Below are 23,472 nucleotides of genomic sequence, written 5' to 3'. Positions count from 1 at the left end.
ATCTGTTCCCCAGCTACAGCACGGGCAGGAAGAGGTTAATCCCTAAGGCTGCATTGTGCACCAAGGTCCAGGTAACCTGACTGCAGGGGCTTCAGCGAACCTTACCAATGTGGTAGTTCAGCTGGGGAGGGTGCCTAGGGGCCGGAGCAGCCCCGTGCTCCCTGGGAGCAGGAGCCAGGGTGGGTGGGAAGAGGGTGCTAAGCCCCTGCCCTCAGGGCTGCGTGTAGCCTGCAGCCCCTGCCACTCCAGACCTCAGCTGAGGGGCGGAGAGGCTTCTCTGTTCCAGCACTGTGCGGGGCTTTGACACATGCAGGGTTCGGCTCCTCCTGGCCAGCACCAGCCCAGCCCGAGGCAGTAGGGGAAGGAAGGAGCCTGCTGGCCAGGAGCAGGATCCACCAGTACTAATGGGGTGGAGAAAGAAAATATGGGACAATTCTCCCTTTTTTAAGAAAAAGTTGGGACACCTCCAGGAGGGACTGTCTCTTTAAAAATGGGAGTTCTGGTCACCCTAGCTCAGGGAAACACGATGACAGGCACACAAGAATATTAGCAGGAGCTAGAGGAGCTGAAATTTTGCATAGAAAACCTGACTGATGAAATCAACCCCAGGAAGCCAGGGACCTGGCCACACCCCAGGGGAATGGGAAGCAGCAGTGCAGTGTTGGGTGTGTAAGTGGTGCTCTAGTGCCCTTTGGAATCTGTGTGCTAGTTGCAGGGGACTTCACCAGTAGAACTCCCTTGGTGTCTGCTTCCTTGGCTCCCGATGGTCTGTCTGTCAGTCTGCCATGGCCTGGCCCTCCAGCCAGATCACTTGCTCAGTCCCCTTCCGGGCGCTAACAACTAGTTCAACTATAATCCAAACGAATATCTAACTCCTCATTCTCCTGCCTCCCTCGGGCTCCATTAAAGTTTTCTGCTCCGTAGCCCCTAATCCTTGGAGCAGAGCTTCTCATTGGCTGCCAGCCAGCTTCTCCCAAGGGACTCTGTCCGCTTCCCCCACAGCTCTCCCTGTTCTTTTACAGGTCCTAACACTGGGCACCCTGCTGGAACCTAACCTGCTCCCTGTGGGCCTCTTCCAGCCTGACGTCACCAGGCTCTTCCCTTACTCCTCTGTCCTAGGTATCCTCCCTTAAGGAATACACAGCCCTCTCTGCTCCCCTGGGGTCAATTATTATAATGATCTCCATCACACTCAACTGGGCAAATTGCTGGCTGGTCACACTGAATAGTGAGGCTGATTTCTCTCCAGTACTGGCTGTTTCCAGGTATTTTAGGCTTTATCGTTCTTATTCCCGTATTCTTTCTGTCTCACTCAGGGGCATGCCATGTGTTCTGTTCCTTGTCTCTCCTCCTGGTCTCAGTGCCATTCGGAATAACTAAGCGACCTACTAAGCAAGGAGTGGTGGGCTTAGCTGGCAGTAGCAGCAGGTGCTGAGCCTTTGGCTGAACTGGACCCAGACTCCCACTGGGTGGGGGGAGCACTATAGCCACAAGTAGACCAAGAATAACTCAGCTGAGCACTAGAACTGGGAAAGACCGATCCCCCTGGGGTAACGCTGGTTGCTCCTGGGTGTTGGGAAGGAGGATCCCACAATCAAGTTTGCAGTGGGTCCCAAAGGATAAACATTGCCATTGGCAGAAAGTAGTTCCCTGGGCAAGTGTACAGTGCAGCTGCTGGGCTGGGAGGAAGTCAGTTTAGAAAGTCTTGGTCCTGGCACAATGGGACAAGTGCCAGGTACATGGGAGAATCAGATGCCCAGACGAAGAATTTCACAGGCAGCTTGCAACACATTCTCAAAAAGAGCTGGCATTCTTCCCCTTGGCAAAGCCTCCCCATGCCGTCCCCTTGCTTCCACCTGTGCAAATCTGATAGGAAAGGCAAACCTCGACTCAGCTGCCAGGGCTGGGGTATATTCTAGTGGCAGCAGCTGCTGCTTTTCCGTGCTTGGATCTTTTTGATTCTTTACCTTTATTCTGTTCTTCCCCACTGCCCGCTATCGGGCGGCACACAGATCTTGGGGAGGGAGGGAAGAGCTGAAGTGGCCTCACCAGGTAACAACCACTCTGAAAAAGAGAAAAAAATCAGTCCCTTGGCTGCTTGGGAAGGACATAACCAATGGTCTGTGAGGCAAAGACCCATTTGTGGCTCTATATAGTCTGTGTGATGTCAACAGGGCTTATGCTTTCCTCTTGGGCTTTGCTCAGATGTAACTCATCAGAGCAGGAATTTCTTTGAGGAGGATGACAAACATTGGCTTCGCATAGCCAACATTGAATCCAAGTTCTTAATTATTGCCACATCTAGACTGGCTGGTATGGACGACTCAGGCAATAATTTTAGATCCGCCCACAGAACACAGTCAGCTTTTCCCTCCATTTAGCACCATGCTGTAGTTCTCAGAGGACGTCAGGGGAAGCCTGTGACAAAAAGGGAGTCTCTCTCTCTCTCTCTCTCTGTCTCTCTCTTGCACTTTGGAAATACCGGTATGGCTTGCGCTGGCAGTCTGACCTCATGGTGGGATAATGGTTAATTTTTCTGTGCCCTGGCTGGGGTTTCCCAGGAATCTGATGGGTGTCATGGCTTGTTAGAGTGGGGATCCCAATGGAACTGACTGCATGTCCATGAGCCGCATTCTTCATGGTGCTGCATGCCGTCTGTTCCCACTACTTTCAATGGACTCTCAGCACCTCACAGACTGCCCCTGTGCTCCTCAGTTCTAGGACTAGAAATGATACCATAAGGGGAAGGGACCAAGAGAAAATGGTATGGGGAAGATCCTGAGCTGGTGTGGATTGTCATTGCCACAGACCCATTGATGTCAATGGAGCTATCTACAGACCTGGGGGTCTGCCCCAATGTGGCCTTAAAAATTAGTGTCACATAATCTGGGTCCACAAACACCAAATGCCTCACTCCTCATAGAGGCACCTTAGAGACTAACAAATATATTTTTGCATAAACTTTCGTGGGCTAGAATCCACTTCATCAGATGCATGGAGTGGAAAATACAGGAGCAGGTATAAATACATGAAAAGATGGGTGTTGCCTCTTTAGACTGACTTCACACTTGGTAAGGCAATTCCCATCTTTTCATGTATTTATACCTGCTCCTGTATTTTCCACTCCATGCATCTGATGAAGTGGATTCTAGCCCATGAAAGTTTATGCCCAAATAAATTTGTTAGTCTCTAAGTTACCACAAGGACTTCTCGTTGTGTTTGCTGATACAGACTAACATGGTTACCATTCTGAACCTCCACTCCAGTGCAGAGTCATTGTTTTGTGGGTGCCCTACATGTACATTTCCAGCCTGTGAAATGTTTGAATTACTTGTAAATCTAAACTTAGCCTTGAATTTTATGGGTTTGTAATGTGTGGGTTGGGGACAATGACAGCCCCCTTGTAATGTATTGTACCCTAAATCATCAATTAGTAGTGTCAGCCCAAACCAGCTTAACATCTGGTTTGGCTGAAAACGTACCATTGATGCATTAAAACTTTCTCGAAGTTAAAAATAATTATGACCAACTGAAATTGTGAGGAAAAATGTAAAGAGATGTGTAAACAAAAATTGGGTGTTGTCCAAGCACTTGTTATACACTGCCCCAAAACCTGCAAATTCTCAGTTGCAAAAAGGCTACTTCACTCAAAGTTTTTCTTTTTGTTTTTAAAATCTTGATTAAAGCAAGGACATGAAAGTAGCAATAAAAAAAGGAAAACCAGAAAGCATTATATAACAAATGGAAGGAAGAAGAAGAGGGCAATGAATAGAAATCAGAAGTTTGAAATGCAGGTAATTGATGAGAGAACCTAAAGGTAACAACAAAATATCTATGGACAATAGGGTCAAGGACAACAATTTTTTTTTAAAAAAAATATATCAAAGAACTAAAGGAATCCCAGTAGTAGTATAGATCCAATAGGGTTAGGGTTACCTGTTTTAGGCAGGGACTTTTTGATCTGTGTTTTTGCAGTGCCCAGCACGATGGGGTCCTAGTCCATGATGGGGCTGCTTGGTACTACTGCAATACAATAAGTGCACGTGACACACAGATGTAACATCTGCCAGGGCCAGTTCTAGGGCATTTAAAGTGTGACTGGGTGCGGGGTGGTACAGGTTAATGGTGATGAGCAAATCTGCACACGGTATGCTTGCCCTCCTCATGGAGGCAAAGCTTCCCAGCTTCCATGTGAACTTGTGGGGGGGAACACACAGATTAACCGGTAGCTAGGGAACTTTGGACTCACAGGCAGGATCAGAAGAACAGCTGGCACAGCAGACTCACTGCGGACACCGCACATGTGGCAGCGACTTCTAGAACATCTCACTCAGCATTTCCTCAACAGCTGTGATTTGCTGACTCAGAATTCCAGGCTACCTCAGAAGACATCTCAGCCAGATCACTTCGACACCAGTTGACTAACCCTCTTCTGCTGCTGCATCTCCCTCTGTCCGTGACATCGAGCCATTGCTGTGAAGATGATTGTGACGCTCTAAATGAGACTATGATTGTGGCTGGAGAGTGAGAAGGGGTGGTGGTGGCAGGGCCTGATAAGGAACAGAGAGCCTTTTGTCATCCAACAAAATCTAGCCCTAAAAGGGGGAAAGGGAAGAAAGAGACCCAGAAAATAGAGCAGCAGAAATAGTCTCGGAAGAGAAGGGCTTTTCAGTGTTTTTTAGGAGGCATCAGCGGCCCTTTTAAGTGAAGCTTCCCGATAAGAGACTTTAAAGGTCACCTCTTTGTGAGGAAAGACACCGAGAGAAAGCAGAGGGGGAGATCGTCTGTCCAAACTGCCTTTTTTATGAAGCTCAGCGTATATTTTTCAACTGTAAATGAGTCTCTGCAGAGATAGGGCAGACACTGGCGCTTTCGGCCTCTGTGTTTTGTCTGCAGTGAGTGTGTTTGTTAGCAATCTCTTGATTTGACAATGCAGATGCCGCAAAGAGGAGAGAGGTAAGAAACATTTTTCCAGAGGCATCTGTGACCTAGATGCATGTGAATGAGCTCTCTCCCCCATTGTGTTGAGGGTCTTGGAGCCATCAGCTCTGTCACGGCATATTCAGATGCCAGAAAATGAAGGTCAGAGGCTGGTTTGGATTCAGTGACCAAATCAGCGAGCAACAGTCACGGATGTTAACTTACTTCCAGCAGGACAACAACACTGAAGAAAGACTCAGGCAGCAAAGGTGAAATTGATGAGGAATGGATTTGTATTCGAAAACAGACATGTTTTAGAACAATTGTATCTTGGCTGCTGGTGAAGACTCTGGGCAAAAGATGCTTGGAGTCCTAACAGGGAGTTCATATTATTGATTTCCTTAGTTAGTGGGTGGAAGAAATGTTCAGCGAAGGATGTTTCTTCCCTCCCAAAACAATCAGTACGCATCCTCTTTGCTCCACAATTTTGCTTAATAAAGCTGCTATTCGTTCAGAGAGCGTGTATGGTGGGGGTTAAAACACAGGGACCAGGAAAATCTAACAATGAAAAGGAATTTAAAGTCCGCTCCGCTCTTTCTCCTCCAGTGCAGCCCTGGATTTGCATCTCAGCACAAGGGATTCTCTGGGTGCTTGAAGCTGTCGTGTGCCTCAGTGATGCTGGAGGTTTACAGTCCTAACACCAAGAGATGACGCAGTACTGATGGAGACGTTATCTGCACATGTCTAGCATCATCTCACCTGCCTTGATCATTCTCAGTCATGGTCAAACATAGCAACATTTCCTAGTGCAGATCAGGCTGATAGGTATTCTGTATTTGGAGGTGATTTGCTCAAGTTTCCCTAGCAGCTATAGGTAGCTACATTTCTGGTCTACACTAGAAAGTTTTACTGGAAAAACTTCCCTTCTGTCAGCACAGCTGTATGTGCATCCACTCAAAACTGAGTCCTGCTTAAAAAAAACCCGTAAATTTTTGTAAGCAAATTTAAACCAGTTACCCAAGAAAAACAAGTAATCTGCTGGCATAGTTCTACTGGCAATATGCTTCTGTGCAGGAAGAAGGATCTGTACTGGTACAGCCAAGATTGGGGGTTCATGGTGGATAATTGGCTGGACATGAGCTCCCAGTATGACACTGCCACCAAAAGAGCAAATGCTACCCTGGGATGAACAAATGGGAATCTCAAGTAGGAGTAGAGAGGTTATTTTACCTCCGAGTGTGACCACTGCTGGAATCCTGTGTCCAGTTCTGGTGCCCACAATTCAAGAATGATGTTGATAAATAGCAGAGGGGTCAGAGAACAGTCACAAAATGATTAAAGGATTAGAAAACCTGCCTTCTAGTGATTGAACAGCTTGAGTCTATTTAACTTAATATACTGATTACAAACTGTAAGTACTTTGTCACACAGTGTGTCACTCACCACTGGACAGGCGCCTCCTCCAGGTCGCTCTGGGGATTAGCTCGATGTTGATGCCCCTGTCTACAGTCTGCACAATGTCAGTCCTTCCCTGCAGTCCCCTCTCAGCATCAGGAACTTCAGTGTCCTCTTCGTGGCTTGGCCCACCAGCTGTGTCACTGTCCGTGTTCCCCCCTTCCACGGGGGAGGTTTAGCTCCTCGGTAGTCCAGGCATTTCCCCCGTGGCGACTGCAGTCAGTAGTCCTGCCACTTCCCCAGTGGTGAGTGGGGGGGACCCAGGCCCACCCACTACTCTGGATCCCAACCCAGGGACCTTGTGGATTGCAGACTTCTGCTGCACCTCAGATTCTTCTCACTGCTGCTATGTCTCCCTGGGCCACTTCCCTATGGCTCTCGCACCTTCTTTGTCTTTCCTCAGGGCCTGCAACTTCCCCTTCTTTGGCAGTGTGAGGTGGACCCCCCATCACAATGGGGAACTAATATTTAATAATGAGTTTTTCAATATAACAGAGAAACATATAACATGATACAATGGCTGAAAGTTGAAGCTAGACAAATTCACACTGGAAATAAGGTGTACAATTTTGATAGTGAGTGTAATTTATAGAATGGGAACAATTTACCAGTTACCATTACTGTCACTACCTAAATCTAGATTGGATGTTTTTGTAACCAACCTGCTCTAGGTATTATTTTAGGGCAGTTCTCTGTCCTGTTTTATACAAGAGGTCAGACTAGATACTCACAATTGTCCTTTTTGGCCTTGGAATCTATTAATCAATCCTCTAGCAAAAAGCCAAATATTTTGAATTCTGTCTCCAAGGGGCCTTCAGGCCCAGGCACCCAGGTGTTGGTCACACCTGTATCTATGGGGCTCTGCAAAGAGCAGACAATCTTTCCCCTCACCTAGTTAACCATGCATCACTTAGGGGAAATTGAGGCACACACCATACTCATACAAAATATTATGAAAAATCCCAACTCCGCCACCAAGAGACAATGAAGATGATTAAATGCGGAAGCTGTGGAGTGTACATTATTCTGGAGTGGGTACCCAAAAAGAGTTTTGTTTGTATGAAGTGCCACCTGATAGAGCTGATGGAAGAGAAGATCCAAGGCTTGCACATGCAGATGGAAACAATGGTTGACGTCGGAGGCAATGCATGGGGAGGAACGTGGGGCCAACTTCCTTCCCAGATTTCTGCTTGGCCTCTCTGGGGGAAGGGAGAGGGGTTCAGTTCTTCTCCCACTATGCCTGCCCCCAGCATGCTTGGCCCCTGTCCCTGTCAGCCAGGCCCGGGCAGGGAGCAGAAGTTGTGGAACCAGCCACTTCACACGCCGTGTTCAGTGGCTGCCTGAGAGAGAGTCTGACAGGGGAGGTGGCAGCAGGCTACTCCCTGCCTGGGCCCAGCTGCCAGGGAGAGCGGCTGATCATGTTGCGGGAGGAGGCACAGTCTGAGAAGGAGAGAGCTCCTTCTTCCAGCAGGTAACTCTGGTGGGGCGGGGAGAACATGGCAGGCAGGGTTGCTGGGCAGAGGAGACATGTGTCCCCCCCCACCCAGTATGGGGAGGCAAAAGTCATCTATGGTTGAGTTTCAAGGGGGATTTGAGCAGATGATGGAGGGAAGGCTGAAGGGAAAAGTCAAGACTTGCAGATACAAGCTGAACTGCAGAACTGTGAAGGGAGACTGCTGGGTGAGGAAAGTGGCCAGTGGAATCATGTGACTACAGGAACCAGGCAGAGGAAAAGACGGGCTAGTAAAGGAAAAACAGAGCTCAGGAACAGGTTTGCTGAATTGAAGAATGAAGCAGGGGCACAACAGCCACTAACAGAAAGTGGGAGGAAAATTGCAAGTGAGAACAAAAGACAAGAGGAGTTGCAGCCTGAAAGAAAAGGAGGAAGGCTGGAGAATTGCATCATCACCAGGAAGAGGCAGGTCTATGTGAATGGGGACTCCCTACTAAGAACAGCATACAGGCCTGTCAGCAGGGCTGATCCAGAGAACAGAGAGGTGTGTTTTCTATCAGAAGTGAAGATACAGGATGTGGACATGAGACTGAAGAGAGTGCTAATGGGAGCAAGAAAGAATCCACTGATTGTCTTTCACATGGGAACAAATGACACAGCTAGATTCTCACTGGAATACATCCAGGAAGACTATGCCAGGCTGGGGAAGATGCTTAAGGAAATGGAGGCTCAGGTGATCTTCTGTGGGATTCTACCTGTCCCTGGAGGAGGAGAACGAAGGCAAGACAAGATTATGATAATCAACAGATGGCTCAGGCAGTGGTGCTATAAGGAGGGCTTTGGGATGTTTGACCACTGGGAGGCATTCCCGGACAAATGACTGTTCTCATGGGATGGACTTCACCTGAATAGGGAGGGAAATAGACTTCTGGGATGGAGGTTGGCACATCTGATTAAAAGAGCTTTAAACTAGGAACTTGGGAGATGCTCATGTAATCTCCATGTCTGATTTTAACAGTGGGAGGAAGATCAAGTAAGAGAAGATACGGCAATGGAGAAAGGAACAGCAGTGGGTGGGAGAATGGACATCAAGAGGAAAGATAGTGCTGATACCAATGAAGCTAACAGTCAGGTAGGCAATACTGTCTGAAGAATGACTGTACCCAAATGGGTGAGGAATGTGAGCGAAGTCAAGCAGCAACAACTAAGATGTCTGCACACAAGTGCAAGGAGACTGGGTAACAAAATAGAGGAATTAGAACTACTGGTGCAGGAAGTGAAACCAGATATTAGAGGGGTAACAGAAACATGGTGGAATAGTAGTCATGGCTGTAGCACAGGTACTGAAGGGTATGTGCTGTTCAGGAAAAACTGAATAAAAGTCAAGGTGGTGGAGAAGCTCTGTATATTAATGAGGAGATAGACTGTATAGAAATTAGAAATGAAGGAATTGATAAAACAGAGTCTGTTTGGGCCAAAATCACTTTGGAGAAGAAAGCTACTAGAGGTTCCCCTGGGATATGCTTGGGGTGTGCTACAGACCCCCAGGATCTGATCTGGATCTGGATAGAGACCTCTTTAATGTTTTTAATGAAATAAATACTACTGGGAATTGTGTGATTATGGGAGACTTTAATTTCCCAGATATAGATTGGAGGACAAGTGCTATTAATAATGGTAGGGCCCAGATATCCCTGGATGTGATAACTGACAGATTTCTTCACCAAATAGTCACTGAATCAACAAGAGGAGATGCCATTTTAGATTTGGTATTGGTGAGTAGTGAGGACCTCACAGAAGAACTGGGGGCAACCTTGGTTCAAGTGATCATGAGCTAATTCAGTTTAAACTAAATAGAAGGCTAAACAAAACTACAGCTGCAACTAGGGGCCTTGATTTTAATAAATTAAGAGAATTCTTAGGGAATTGGACTGGACAGAAGAACTCAAGGATCTGAATGTGGAGGAGGCTTGGAATTACTTTAAGTCAAAGTTGCAGAAGCAAGCTGAAGCCTGCATCCCAAGCAAGAAGAAAAAAATCATAGGGAAGGGTTGCAGACCAAGCTGGTTGAACAAGCATCTTAAACAGAAAGAAAAGGAGTACTTGTGGCACCTTAGAGACTAACCAATTTATTTGAGCATGAGCTTTCGTGAGCTACAGCTCACTTCATCAGATGAAGTGAGCTGTAGCTCACGAAAGCTCATGCTCAAATAAATTGGTTAGTCTCTAAGGTGCCACAAGTACTCCTTTTCTTTTTGCGAATACAGAGTAACACGGCTGTTCCTCTGAAACCTGTCATCTTAAACAGGTGATTAAGAGAAAGCATAAAGCCTACAAGGAATGGAAGATGGGATGGATCAGCAAGGAAAGATACCACTTGGAAGTGAGAAAGTTTTTGTAAAGAGAAATCATGCCTCACCAATCTATTAGAATCCTTTGAGGGGCTCAACAAGTATGTGGACAAGGGGGATACACTGGATATAGTGTACTAAGATTTTCAGAAAGCATTTGACAAAGTCCCTCACCAAAGGTTCTTAAGGAAAGTAAGCTATCATTGGATAAGAGGGAAGGTCCTCTCATGGATCAGTAACTGGCTAAAAGACAGGAAACAAAGGGTAGGAATAGATGGTCAGTTTTCAGAATGGAGACAGGTAAATAGTGGGGTCCCCCAGGAGTCTGTACTGGGACAAGTACTTTTCAACATATTCATAAATCATCTGGAAAAAGGGGTAAAACTAAAGTGGCAAAATTTTTAGATAATATAAAAATACTCAAGATAGTTAAGGCCAAAGCGGACTGCGAATAGTTACAAAGGGATCTCACAAAACTGGGTGACTGGGCAGCAAGAAGGCAGATGAAAATCAATGTTGATAAGTGCAAAGTAATGCACATTGGAAAACATAATCCTAACTGTACATATACATTGATGGGGTCTAAATTAGCTGTTATCACTCAAGAAAGGGATCTTGGAGTCCTTGTGGATAGTTCTCTAACATCCACTCAATGTGCAGCGGCAGTCAAAAAAGTGAACAGAATTTTGGGAATCATTAAGAAAGGGGTAGATAAGATAGCAAATATCATAATTGCCTCTAGAAAAATCCACGGTACACCCACATCTTGAATACTGGGTGCAGATCTGGTTGCCCCATCTCAAAAAAGATAAATTGGAATTGGAATAGATTCAGAAAAGGGCAACAAAAATGATTAGGGGTATGGAACGGCTGCCATATGAGGAGAGGTTACTAAAACTCAGACTTTTCGGCTTAGAAAAGGGATGACTAAGGGTCATTATAGAGGTGTATAAAATTATGGCTCGTAACACAAGAACTAGGGGGTCACCAAATGAAATTAATAGGCAGCAGGTTTAAAACAAACAGAAGGAAGTATTTCTTCACACAACACACAGTCAACCTGTGGAACTCCTTGCCAGAAGATGTTGTGAAGGCCAAGACTATAACAGGGTTCAAAAAAGAACTAGATAAATTCATGGAGGACAGGTCCATCATGTGCAAGCAATGCCCCTCTGCCATGTACATTGGTCAAACTGGACATTCTATACGTAAAAGAATAAATGGACACAAATCAGATATCAAGAATTATAACATTCATAAACCAGTCGCAGAATACTTCAATCTCTTTGGTCACGTGATTACAGACAAGAAAGTTGTGATATTACAACAGAAAAACTTCAAAACCAGACTCCAGCGAGAGACAGCTGAATTGGAATTCATTTGCAAATTGGATACAATTAACTTAGGCTTGAATAGAGACTGGGAGTGGTTAAGTCATTATGCAAGGTAACCTATTTCCCCTTGTTTCCCCCCTCCCCCCACTGTTCCTCAGACCTTCTTGTTAAACCCTGGATTTGTGCTGGAAATGGCCCATCTTGATTATCATACACATTGTAAGGAGAGTGATCACTTTAGATAAGCTATTACCAGCAGGAGAGTGGGGTGGGGGGAGAGAAAACCTTTTGAAGTGATAAACACCCATTTTTTCATGATCTGTGTGTATAAAACATCCTCACTGCATTTGCCACTTTATGCATCCGATGAAGTGAGCTATAGCTCACGAAAGCTTATGCTGAAATAAATTAGTTAGTCTCTAAAGTTCCACAAGTCCTCCTTTTCTTTTTGCGAATACAGACTAACACGGCTGCTACTCTGAAACAGGTCCATCAACGGTTATTAGCCAGGATGGACAGGAAGGGTGTCCCTAGCCTCTGTTTGCCAGAAACAGGGAATGGGGGACAGGGGATGGATCACTTGATTATTACCTGTTCTGTTCATTCCTTCTGAAGCACCTGGCATTGGCCACTGTCAGAAAACAGGATCCTGGGCTAGATGGACCTTTGATCTGACCCAGTATGGCCGTTCTTATGTTAAAATACAACACGGTTTTACAAAAGGTAGTTTGTGCCAGACCAACCTGATCGCCTTCTTAGAGAAGATAACTGATTTTTTTTAGACAAAGGAAATGCATTAGCTCTAATGTGCCTGGATTTCAGTAAGGCAATTGATAGAGTTCCACATGGAAAATTATCATACTGAAAAGTGAACGCTCAGGCTGGAGGGAGGTTACTAGTGGAGTTCCTCAGGTCTTGGGACCAATTTTGTTTAACATTTTTATTAATGACATTGGCATAAAAAGTTGGAGTGTGCTAATAAAATTTGTAGATGACACAAAGTTGGAGGTATTGCCCATATAGTGGAGGACCGGAATCTCATACAAGAATATCTGGATGACCTTGAAAATTGGAGTAATAGAAAAGTGATTAAATTTAATAGTGAGAAATGCAATCAGGGCCTAACAGCAAGAATTCTTGCTATAAACTGGGGCCATATCAGTTAGATGTAATCAGTTAGATGTAATGTTTGGTTGATCACAGGATGACGAAGAACCTCCCAATGTGATACAGCCATGAAAAAAGGCTAATGCAGTCCTAGCATGCATCAGACCCGGTATTTCCAGTAGAGAAAAGGAAGAGTTAATACCATAATATAAGGCACTGGTGAGACCTCATCTGGAATATGGTGTACAATTCTGATGACCTATGTTTAAGGAAGATGAATTCAAACTGGAACAGGTGCAGTGAGGGCCTACTAGGATCATCAGAAGAATGGAAAACCTCCCTTATAAGACGAGACTCGAGGAGCTTGGCTTGTTTAGCCTAACCAAAGGCTGAGGGGAGACATCGCTCTCTATCAATACATCAGAGGGATAAATAGTAGGGAAGGAGAGGAGTTATTTAAGTTAAGGGCCAATGTGGACACAAGAACAAATGCATATAGACTGGCGATCAACAAGTTTAGGCTTGAAATTAGATGAAGGTTTTTAACCATCAGAGGAATGAAGTTCTGGAACAGCCTTCCAAGGGGAGTAGCACAAGGAAAAACTGGCTTCAAGACTGAGCTTATGGAGGGGATGGTCTAATGAGACTGCTTACAATGGCATGTAACCCATCTGCAACTGCTAGCAGCAAACATCCCCAAAGGCCAGAAGGGAACACAAGAGAGGGAGGGCTGTGAGTTACTACAGAGAATTCTTTCTCTGGTGTTTGGTTTTTCCTTTCCCACATGCTCAGGGTCTAACTAATTGCCATATTTGGGGTCATTAAGGAATTTTTCCCCAGTTCAGACTGGCAGAGACCCTGAGGTTTTTAGCCTTCCTCTGTGGCATGGGGCACGAGTCACTTGCTGGTTTAAATTAGTGTAAATGGTGGATTCTCTGTAATGAAGTCTTTAAACTATTATTTGAGGACTTCAGTAACACAACCAGAGGCTAGGGGTCTATTACAGGAGTGGGTGGGTGAGGTTCTGTGGCATGCAATGTGTAGGAGGTCAGGCTAGAATACCATGATTGTTCCTTCTGGCCTTAAAGTCTGAGCGTCTATTAGTAACGTTTAAAGCCTTTCTCCTTTTGAAGGAAAAATATCAGTCTCAGATTTTCAGAATAACCTTTCTTTGATGAAAAGAGTTAATTTTATTCTCAGACCTGATGCGTACAGGGTATCTATTTATCCTGCTCTTAACAAACAGACAGACCAGATGGAGGAGACAGAGGGTAGAAAAAATGGGTGACATCTGGCTTTGGTTAATGTTTTTGGAACATTGGACCGCTGGTTAGTTACCAGTGAATGCTCTTGTCTGGGAGTTAATCACACCACCTGCTGCTTGGATCCTGGTTTATGGTCTAGACAGGGACTTCATCTGATTGGATCTTTTCTTATGAGACAAGGCAGGCTTGGATGAGTACAGCATAGTTGTCTTCAGGATTTGATGAAAAGCTGGGAGAGAGGGTAGAAGGAAAGAAAGCGGGGGGGAGGAGGGGGAGGAAGAAAATACAAAAAGAGAAGGAAAAAACAACACAGGATCTTTATGTGCCACTGCTGTGCTGGCAATTAGGCAGCCCCGCTGATGGGCTGAGGACTGGTTGTCATGATAACGTGTTGACTTTCAGCACTCACAGGTGAAAACAAAGTTGCTTAAACAAAATTCAGGCCAGCTGGCCTTCCTTTCAGGAAGAAAGTCCTTTCAAACAATCAAGATAGAAGAAGATGATTAGTGTTTGAGGAGATCTCAGGAGGTCATCTAGTCCAACCCCAACTAAATCATCCTTGCCAGGGCTCTGTCAAGCCGGACCTTAAAAACCTGTAAGGATGGAGATTCCACCAAACCTCCTAAGCTTACTTTACCAGCTTAGGTTAAAACTTCCCCAAAGTACAAACTATTTTACCCTTTGCCCTTGGACTTTTAATAGAAGAATTTTAATAGAAGAAACAGTAAAAAAGAAGTAACAATAAAAAGAATCACCTCTGTAAAATCAGGATAGTAAATACCTTTCAGGGTAATTAGATTCAAAACATAGAGAATCCCTCTAGGTAAAAAGTTAAATTACAAAAAGACACACAGACAGGAATATCCATTCTATTCAGCACAGCTTAATTTCTCAGCCATTTAAAGAAATCATAATCTAACGCATATCTAGCTAGATTACTTACTAAATTCTAAGACTCCATTCCTGTTCTGTCCCCGGCAAAAGCAGCATACAGACAGATCCTTTGTTTTTCCCTCCCCGCCAGCTTTTGAAAGTATCTTGTCTCCTCATTGGTCATTTTGGTCAGGTGCCAGCGAGGTTACCTTTAGCTTCTTAACCCTTTACAGGTGAGAGGATTTTTCCTCTGGCCAGGAGGGATTTTAAAGGGGTTTACCCTTCCCTTTATATTTATGACAGATGGAGATTCCACCACCTCCCTAGGTAACCCATTCCAGTGCTTCACCACTATCCTAGTGAAATAGTTTTTCCTAATATCCAACCTAGGCCTTCCCTACTACAACTTGAGACCATTGCTCCTTGTTCTGTCATCTGCCACCATTGAGAAAGGCCTAACTCTACAGGCTGGGGACCAACTGGCTAAGCAGCATTTTGAGCTGTATAAGTAGGAGCATTGCCAGCAGATCGAGGGAAGTGATTATTCCTCTCTATGCGACACTGGTGAGGTCACACCTGGAGTATTGCATCCAGTTTTGGTCCCCCCCACCACAGAAGGGATGTGGACAAATTGGAGAGCATCCAGTGGAGGCCAACAAAAAAGATTAGGCGGCTGGAGCACATGACTTACTAGGAGAGGCTGAGGGAACTGGGCTTATTTAGTCTGCAGAAGAGAAGAATGAGCGGGGATTTGATAGCAGCCTTCAATTACCTGAAGGGAGGTTCCAAAGAGGATGGATCTAGACTGTTCTCAGTGGTGGAAGATGACAGAACAAGGAGCAATGGTCTCAAGTTGCAGTGTGGGAGGTCTGGGTTGGATATTAGGAAACTCTATTTCATTAGGAGGGTGGTGAAGCACTGGAATGGGTTACCTAGGGAGGTGAGGGAATCTCCATCCTTAGAGGTTTTTTCAGGCCCAGCTTGACAAAGCCTTGGCTGGGATGATTTAGTTGGGGATTGGTCCTGCTTTGAGCAGGGGGTTGGACTAAATGACCTCCTGAGGTCTCTTCCAACTTTAATATTCTATGATTTTTCTAGGGACTGAGGTGAGCAGAGATGAACGGCAGTGTGGCAGCTCAGGGCTGAACTGGGATGTCAGGTGGACAGACGATGAGGGACAACTGAACTGACCTTGATTTTTTAGAGTCTCTCTTTGAGGAACCCAAAAAAGGAAAAGCGGCCATCCCAGTTCATCTCCCTCGTTATTTTATCCACCAGTTAGCCCTAATATCCATCACACCAGATTTGGTCTTTTAACTTCTGGTTCCACATGTTCTGTTTTTACTAAGCATAATTTCAAAAGTCCTTGGATTATATCAGTGTGACCTTTTTGGTTTAGACTAATCCAGTTTCTTTTTTTTTTTTTTTTTTTTGCACTTGTTACAATATTCGTATTCTACACAAAATTGACCTATTTTTCATGGTTATTGTAACATCCTATGAACTTTCACATACATTTTAGCTCACAAGAGGGGCACACCTTGCAGGCCTAATAGGTACAACAGAGCCAATCAAGTTAACCTCAGGCTGGATTAAATCTCACTCTGTGGTGGATGCACGACAGGACAACCCAGGGAATTGCTGCATGGATTTGGCACAAAGTGAGGATGTGTAGTGTTAGTATATGGGTCTGTTTGTTAGCCTGGGATAGAATTTTGGGCTTGACTTTCGATACTCCTATCTTATATTAATATGTGTAAACATAGGACAAAGACTCTGATGTTGCTTCTGTCTAGTCAGCTGGATTTGTTAGTACAATGGAAACAGACAAGAGTGGTGAAAGTGTTACTGGAGAGCACTTTAAGATTGCCTCAATCTCAAGGCAAAGTCAAGCAACCAGTTGGGAGGGGCAAAGGGGGGCGTCAGGGGAAGGTATAAAACACAAAAAGACCAAAGAAAGGCCCATCCCTGACCGCAGCACAACCTCACTCCTCATCCCTCCCATGAGGTACAAAAGGGGTGGGACTGTTGGTATGCATTGCAGGTATATTTGGGCCTGCTAAGGAGGAGGGAGGAATGGGACACAGGCAAAGCTCTGCAGCATCAGAGCTGGGAGGGGAACACTGCAAAACAGACCCTGCTGGCGTAGAGCTCTGGATATGCTTGCTTGGAACTAACCCCAATCAACATCGAATTGCCTGCACTTCGGACTTCTGCTTTCTGTCTGTGTGACAAGAACCAGGGGAGAGGGTAAAGGGAAATTCCTCTAACATATGGGAGGGAAGAAGAAGGGATAAAAATGGAAAATTGAAATAGTCAGAAGCACAATTCAATGTGTGTTTATTAACGTTCTGAAACTGTAGAAGGCAGAAGGATAAAGCATATCTGTCCTGAACCCCACAGTAATGGGTTATAATTCTTTGGTGGGGCAGCAGAAAGCACAGGTTGATCCAGAGGAGTTGGAGGAACTCAGAAGGCGTGGATGCAGCCACGGGTGGAAATGGCCAGTGATAATAGTTGAAAACAAATGTCTCAATTAAAGACGGTGCCCAGCCTTGTACTTTCACTCTCTGTGGCCAGGAATTTCTGGGTGTCAAGACATCATGCATCAGCAGCCTGTCATAGGAGTTGCTGATTGACCAAACACAGACTGAAGCATTTTGCAGACACTTTATAATCTATAGCACTGATCCTGGAGAACAGGTGGCATAGTGAGATAGTGAATAAGGCTGCCACTTTGGAGAGCTAGGTTTAATCCTAACAACGAGTTTAGTGCTCACATCCCTGTCCCTATTCGTCACATCACAACCCTATCATATTATGGCGCAACAGAACAGTAGGGCTCAAAAACCAGGCTTGGAACACACAGAGGTTCTGCAGGTCAAGACTGAGGTGCATCAGTAGAGCTGGTGGGGAGCCCAGGTCTGGAATACATGAAATGTGCTGTAATAATTGTGCTGTAATAATTGGGCCTACATTTACCCTAACTGTGAGTTCAGCTGTAGGAAGTAAGGGAAAGTTTACAGGATGTCCCAATAACCTGGAGTAATAAATGTTGATGAGAAAAGGCATGAAAGGGAGACAGAAAAACTGAATTTGTCCAAACAAAAAGGCCTCCTGGTAGAACTCAAGGACTGTGTTAAGGTCATGCCTGGTAAACAAGAGAAATTGAGGACTGAAAATTAAACAAAAATTGGTATGTCAGAAATTAAGCTTAATTGGTGGTCAAAATAATGAGGGGTTAGGCTATTGCACCCATCATTCCCTGATGGGGTCCTTGAAAGGAGACTTTGCGGAGAACAATTAGCTACTGGAGAGAGCTTCACCCCCATGGCTGCTACCCCCTCCATCTCCTGGGACCCCGGACCTTCTTCATCCGAATTCGAGAGCTGTCCTGACCAAACTGGGCTGGAGACAGGGAGCCTGATGACATTACCAGCCTGATGACATCATCAGCAGAATCCCAACCAGCACCTGGGATGTGAGACTTTGTCTCCTCGCACCCCAATGCGTCCTTTTCCTTCCCTCCCTTATTTCTTCTCTTTTCTAGCCCTCTTCTTTGGCCTCTGTCTGACAAGAGCCTGGCTTGGCCAGCCCAGGCTGCATAGTTTGCAACACTGCTGTAAGCCTGTGACTAGAGAGGCAGCTCAAAGTGATGCCCTAAACAGCCCGGTGCTGGTACAAGTTTGCCAGGTCTTGGAGTAGCTCATCACACCATGGGCTGGGCCTGTGTTTTTCCAGCAGGGAGGTGGCATGTGGGAGTCAGCACCAGAGACAGAAGCTGCATTTTCAATTTAAGTTTGCAGGGTCTTTGATTCCTATGCTAGGGGCTCTTTTTTACTGATAAAAAATGAATTCCTAAACACGAACAGCTCAGTAGCTGCCATAGCGAGCAATCTGCTAATAACCCCCATGTGCTGTGTGGAGTTAACAGTTCCTGGCTCTTTAGAATAAGTGCTTTGATTGTGATCCACAGCCATGCTGGGTCAAAACCAAGCATGCATATTGCAGGTATATTCTGACAAATCCTTTTCCCTTAACAAAACTTACTGACGTGTGACTCTAAAAATGGCCTTGGAAGTCTCCTTGTTTAGTGACCCTCTCAATCTCCAACCTTTGCTCAGTTTACAAGTAAAAAGATTTTTTCCCCCTACCTACCAGCCCCGCAACCTCAGCCCGGAATTGGAGAATCATGTTGGGTTTGTCTCTGGCTCTCATATTGTCACCAGTAACAATGGTTCTAAGATCAATTACAACTGTCCAAATTCAGCGTCTTCAAATTCTCTATCTAGAGTAGATTCTCAACCTAGATAGATAGATAGATAGATAGGATTCTCAACCTATCCTGAAGGATGACCCAACACTCTCACAAATCTTGGGAGACAGGCCAGTCCTTGCCTACAGACAGCCCCGCAACCGGAAGCAAATACTCACCAACAACCACATACCACACAACAGAACCACTAACCCAGGAACCTATCCTTCCAACAAAGCCCATTGCCAACTGTGCCCACATATCTATTCAGGGGACACCATCAAAGGACCTAATAACATCAGCCACACTATCAGAGGCTCGTTCACCTGCACATCCACCAATGTGATATATGCCATCATGTGCCAGCAATGCCCCTCTGCCATGTACATTGGTCAAACTGGACAGTCTCTACGTAAAAGAATAAATGGACACAAATCAGATGTCAAGAATTATAACATTCATAAACCAGTCGGAGAACACTTCAATCTCTCTGGTCACGCAATCACAGACATGAAGGTCGCTATCTTACAACAAAAAAACTTCAAATCCAGACTCCAGCAAGAAACTGCTGAATTGGAATTCATTTGCAAATTGGATACTATTAATTTAGGCTTAAATAGAGACTGGGAGTGGCTAAGTCATTATGCAAGGTAGCCTATTTCCCCTTGTTTTTTTCTCCCCCCCCCCCCACGTTCTGGTTAAACTTGGATTTATGCTGGAAATGGCCCACCTTGATTATCATGCACATTGTAAGGAGAGTGGTCAGTTTGGATGAGCTATTGCCAGCAGGAGAGTGAGTTTGTGGGGGGGGGGAGAAAACTGGATTTGTGCTGGAAATGACCCACCTTGATTATCATGCACATTGTAGGGAGAATGGTCGCTTTGGATAAGCTTTTACCAGCAGGAGAGTGAGTTTTTGTGTGTGTGTTTTTTTGAAAAAAAGGGGGTGGGGGGTGAGAAAACCTGTATTTGTGCTGGAAATGGCCCACCTTGATTTTCATACACATTGTGAGGAGAGTGGTCACTTTCGATAAGCTATTACCAGCAGGAGAGTGAGTTTGTGGGGGGGGGAGGGGGAGGGTGAGAAAACCTGGATTTGTGCTGGAAATGGCCCAACTTGATGATCACTTTAGATAAGCTATTACCAGCAGGAGAGTGGGGTGGGAGGAGGTATTATTTCATGGTCTCTGTGTATATAATGTCTTCTGCAGTTTCCACAGTATGAATCCGATGAAGTGAGCTGTAGCTCACGAAAGCTTATGCTCAAATAAATTGGTTAGTCTCTAAGGTGCCACAAGTCCTCCTTTTCTTTTTGTGAATACAGACTAACACGGCTGTTACTCTGAAATCTACCTAGAGTGCAACTCTGATTTGGCACCTGCAGTTGCTATTTACATAAAAGTTCTGTTGAGTATGAGAGAGCTAGACTGTACTCTAGCTCCCTGTCCCATTACTGTGTGGCTCCCTAGGGCTATATACACAATAAAGAGCTAGAACACTGAATACACACAGGGAACACATCTGTAGAGTAAGACAATGCCATTTTTACCGAGTAACTTTTCCAAATAGAACCACCATCTAAGCCTCTGCTTTCCAGCCCAAGAACTAAACACATTAGTGTTGAAAATAGCTCATTTGCTTAAATAACTTCTAAGCCCACATGTCTCCTTTTGGTCACAGCCCCTTTCCCCCTCCGCTTAGGACGTCTGTCCTAATATAAAGAATGAGGAGCAAATTCTGACTCCATTGAAGTCCGTGTAAGTTTCAGAGTGGCAGCCATGTTAGGCTGTATCGGCAAAAACAACCAGGAGTCCTTGTGGCACCTTAGCGACAAACACATTTATTTGGGCATCAGCTTTCATGGGTTAGAACCCACTTCAGCAGACGCGTTCGATGAAGTGGGTTCTAGCTCACGAAAGCTGATGCCCAAATAAATGAGTTCATCTCTAAGGGGTGCCACAAGGACTCCCCGTTGTTTTTAGTGTAAGGTTTGTCACTGACATCACTGGAGCCAGGATTTCACCCTAGAATATTAAGGGTTTAACCGGAGGTCTCCACCTTGTGGATAAACAGGAGAATTGACTGACATAAATTAGCAGCAGTGTTTACGCTTCACCTTCACATAGGCTCAACTTGTTTTCAAGTTTGATGGTTTATTGATAGATGTTTATTAGCACAGAAATCCTGTATAGGCTGGGAAGTGTCCTTTGCAATGAGTGCACACACAAGGGTAGAGCTACCTAGAACCCAGGTGACTTCGCTTCAGGAACTGGACCCAAAATAGGAGTTAAATCGGGTGATTGGAATCAGCATCAGTTGAGTCAGTGGGAGTTTTTATCATTGACTTCTATGGTTGTAGGATCAGGCTCCACATATTTTGATATTGCATAATGTCCATCTCAGAGCCTGGAGAAAGGTCTGGACTTGGCCCCTGAGAACTTAACGCTGGGACCAACCTTTGAACTGTCCAGTCAAACCCACCCCGGAATGATGTGATGTGGGCCTTGAGGATGATGCAGCTCTGAGGCAGGGCCATTCACACACAGGGCAAGACTGGCTCAAAGCCAAGAGATTCTGGGGAATGCTTGAAAATACAGAGTGCTTCAACTCTCAGCCAGTCTCTTCTGCTGACAGGCTCTGCACCCTCACCCTAACAAAGCAGCTCATGTACTGACTCAAGTACTAGCTGTAAATACAGAAACTATGCACAGTACTTGGTTGTTCTACTTCCCAGTTAATTATTGACTATACTCAATCCAATGCTCATACTGTCCAGTACCCACATCACACCAGTACCCATACGAATGTCAACATGCTTTACAATCCCGAGTTTATCCCACATGTGCATGTTGAACATATTTAATACATTTATTGGTTTCCCCATTATCTATATTGACTGCTCTTAGCACTGTATTTTTATTTCCAATACAATTTGTATTTCCTCTGACTCTGAATGGTTATAATGCTGTGCACCTTTTAAGGGTTGTGTACCTTGATTTGTGGCTTCCAGCACTGTGACTACTGCCGTCCTTTCTTAGCCAAGGCATTCCAAAAAGGGCTCAGAAACAGCATTTTCCAAAGAAACCAAGGCTCTTTTCTTGACGGCCAGGCTCTGGCAATGCTGGAAAGTGACACCGCCCGCTGGCTTATCACCGAATTAAATTCCTTGGAAAGATCCATAGCTGGGGAGCTTGGCAACGAGATGCGTTATTTCCCTGGATCGTCAACGGGCGTTAAAATGCCATTCGTGCCTTTGCAAATCTCCCCAACATTGCTAATATGCAAGCGAAGGATCCCATTAAAACTAGACGTGTACCCTTCTCCCAGTTACAGGTGTAACAAACACAGAAACCAACTCTTCTGAACCAGTAAGAGAACAGCACTATGTTCCATTGTTAAGGAAAATTACTTATCCTTAAGTGACTGGGAAATACTGGCACCTTAGTACTAAGTTATCGACATGTAACACATTAAAACATTTTTAAATAAAATAAAATAAAATAAACCAAAATAAAAACAGCCTATTAATATTCAAGAACTTCAGCAACTAACGTCTGGTTCCCCAATTCCAATCAAACAGCCAGGCTCTCTCTGTGCATGTGGATTTATTCTTTAGAGAGGAGCTGCTCTTGGTGCCCTGTTCAAGCAGGGGACCTGTTCCTAATCTTGAAATCTCTTGGCTCAGAGAGCAAGAAATTAGCGGAGAAATTGTGGAGAAAGAGACAAGGCGTGAAGGATTCCAACCATCCAATCGCTCCAGTAGCTACTGCAGACTTCTGCTGGGGGGTCACTTGAAAAAGAGTCTGAGTTTACTTTTTCCTACTGTAGGTGCAGAGTGTGTGCAGCTCAGAAACTAGTGCAGCAAGAAACCGGCAGGGTTAATGAGAACTCATCCAGGAATCACCAGCTTGGCTCCAGCTATGCAACGATGCTAACCTGCAGGGAAATGAAGAGTGACTTTTAGAAAGTTGCAGTAACTTACCTGCTTTGCTCTGCCTCTTTCCACTGAGGTGCTTCCCCTAGAAAAGCCCTTTTGTCCAGCGCCGGTGCCTCCCCATAGGCTCCGCTCACTCACTGCCCAGTCAGTTACACGAGCTGAGGGAGGTTTGCTGGGGAGAGGGAGGAGTGCCGGGAGTTTGCATACGGAGCTTAAAGGCACAGGGCTAAGAGAGGCACAGGAGGTTCCCCTTGAAATGCAGTTCTGCTCTGATGGGCCTGTGTCGTGGTTCATGATCCTTCACGCTCCACACGCAGGGGTTCAGTTTAAAGCACAAAGACAGTGCCCGAGGCACTTAGTTCACAGCTCTGGTGCTGTTGGGCAAGCAGAACGGAACCCACCCTGCTCCCCAGAGCTGGGCCAGCCTCGGTAAAATATGCTGGTGAGAAGAACAGGAGGTCTTGTGGCACCTTAGAGACTAACCAATTTATCTGAGCATAAGCTTTCATGAGCTACAGCTCA

The 23,472-nt window shown here is 45.2% G+C and overlaps 1 protein-coding gene across 3 annotated transcripts in view; it reads right to left on the bottom strand.

Annotated features, from left to right (window-relative positions):
* Positions 1-23,084, bottom strand: part of TMPRSS9 (transmembrane serine protease 9) — a 121,726-nt gene extending 98,642 nt beyond the window's left edge. For 2 of the 3 annotated variants that reach the window (XM_048831130.2, XM_075123188.1), the window contains exons 1-2: positions 22,996-23,084; positions 1,968-2,064 (exon numbers count right to left, since the gene is read on the bottom strand). The gene's annotated coding sequence lies outside the window, so the exon portion shown is untranslated. The remainder of the gene's footprint in view (positions 1-1,967; positions 2,065-22,995) is intronic. The other variant, XM_048831131.2, reaches the window with a different exon arrangement.
* Positions 23,085-23,472: the final 388 nt, after the last annotated feature.

The sequence above is a fragment of the Caretta caretta genome, chromosome 25, assembly GCF_965140235.1.
Source record: "Caretta caretta isolate rCarCar2 chromosome 25, rCarCar1.hap1, whole genome shotgun sequence".
NCBI classification, from domain to species: domain Eukaryota; kingdom Metazoa; phylum Chordata; order Testudines; family Cheloniidae; genus Caretta; species Caretta caretta.
The sequence above is the reverse complement of the archived record's forward strand: the minus strand, read 5'-3'. Positions and strand labels throughout refer to the sequence as shown.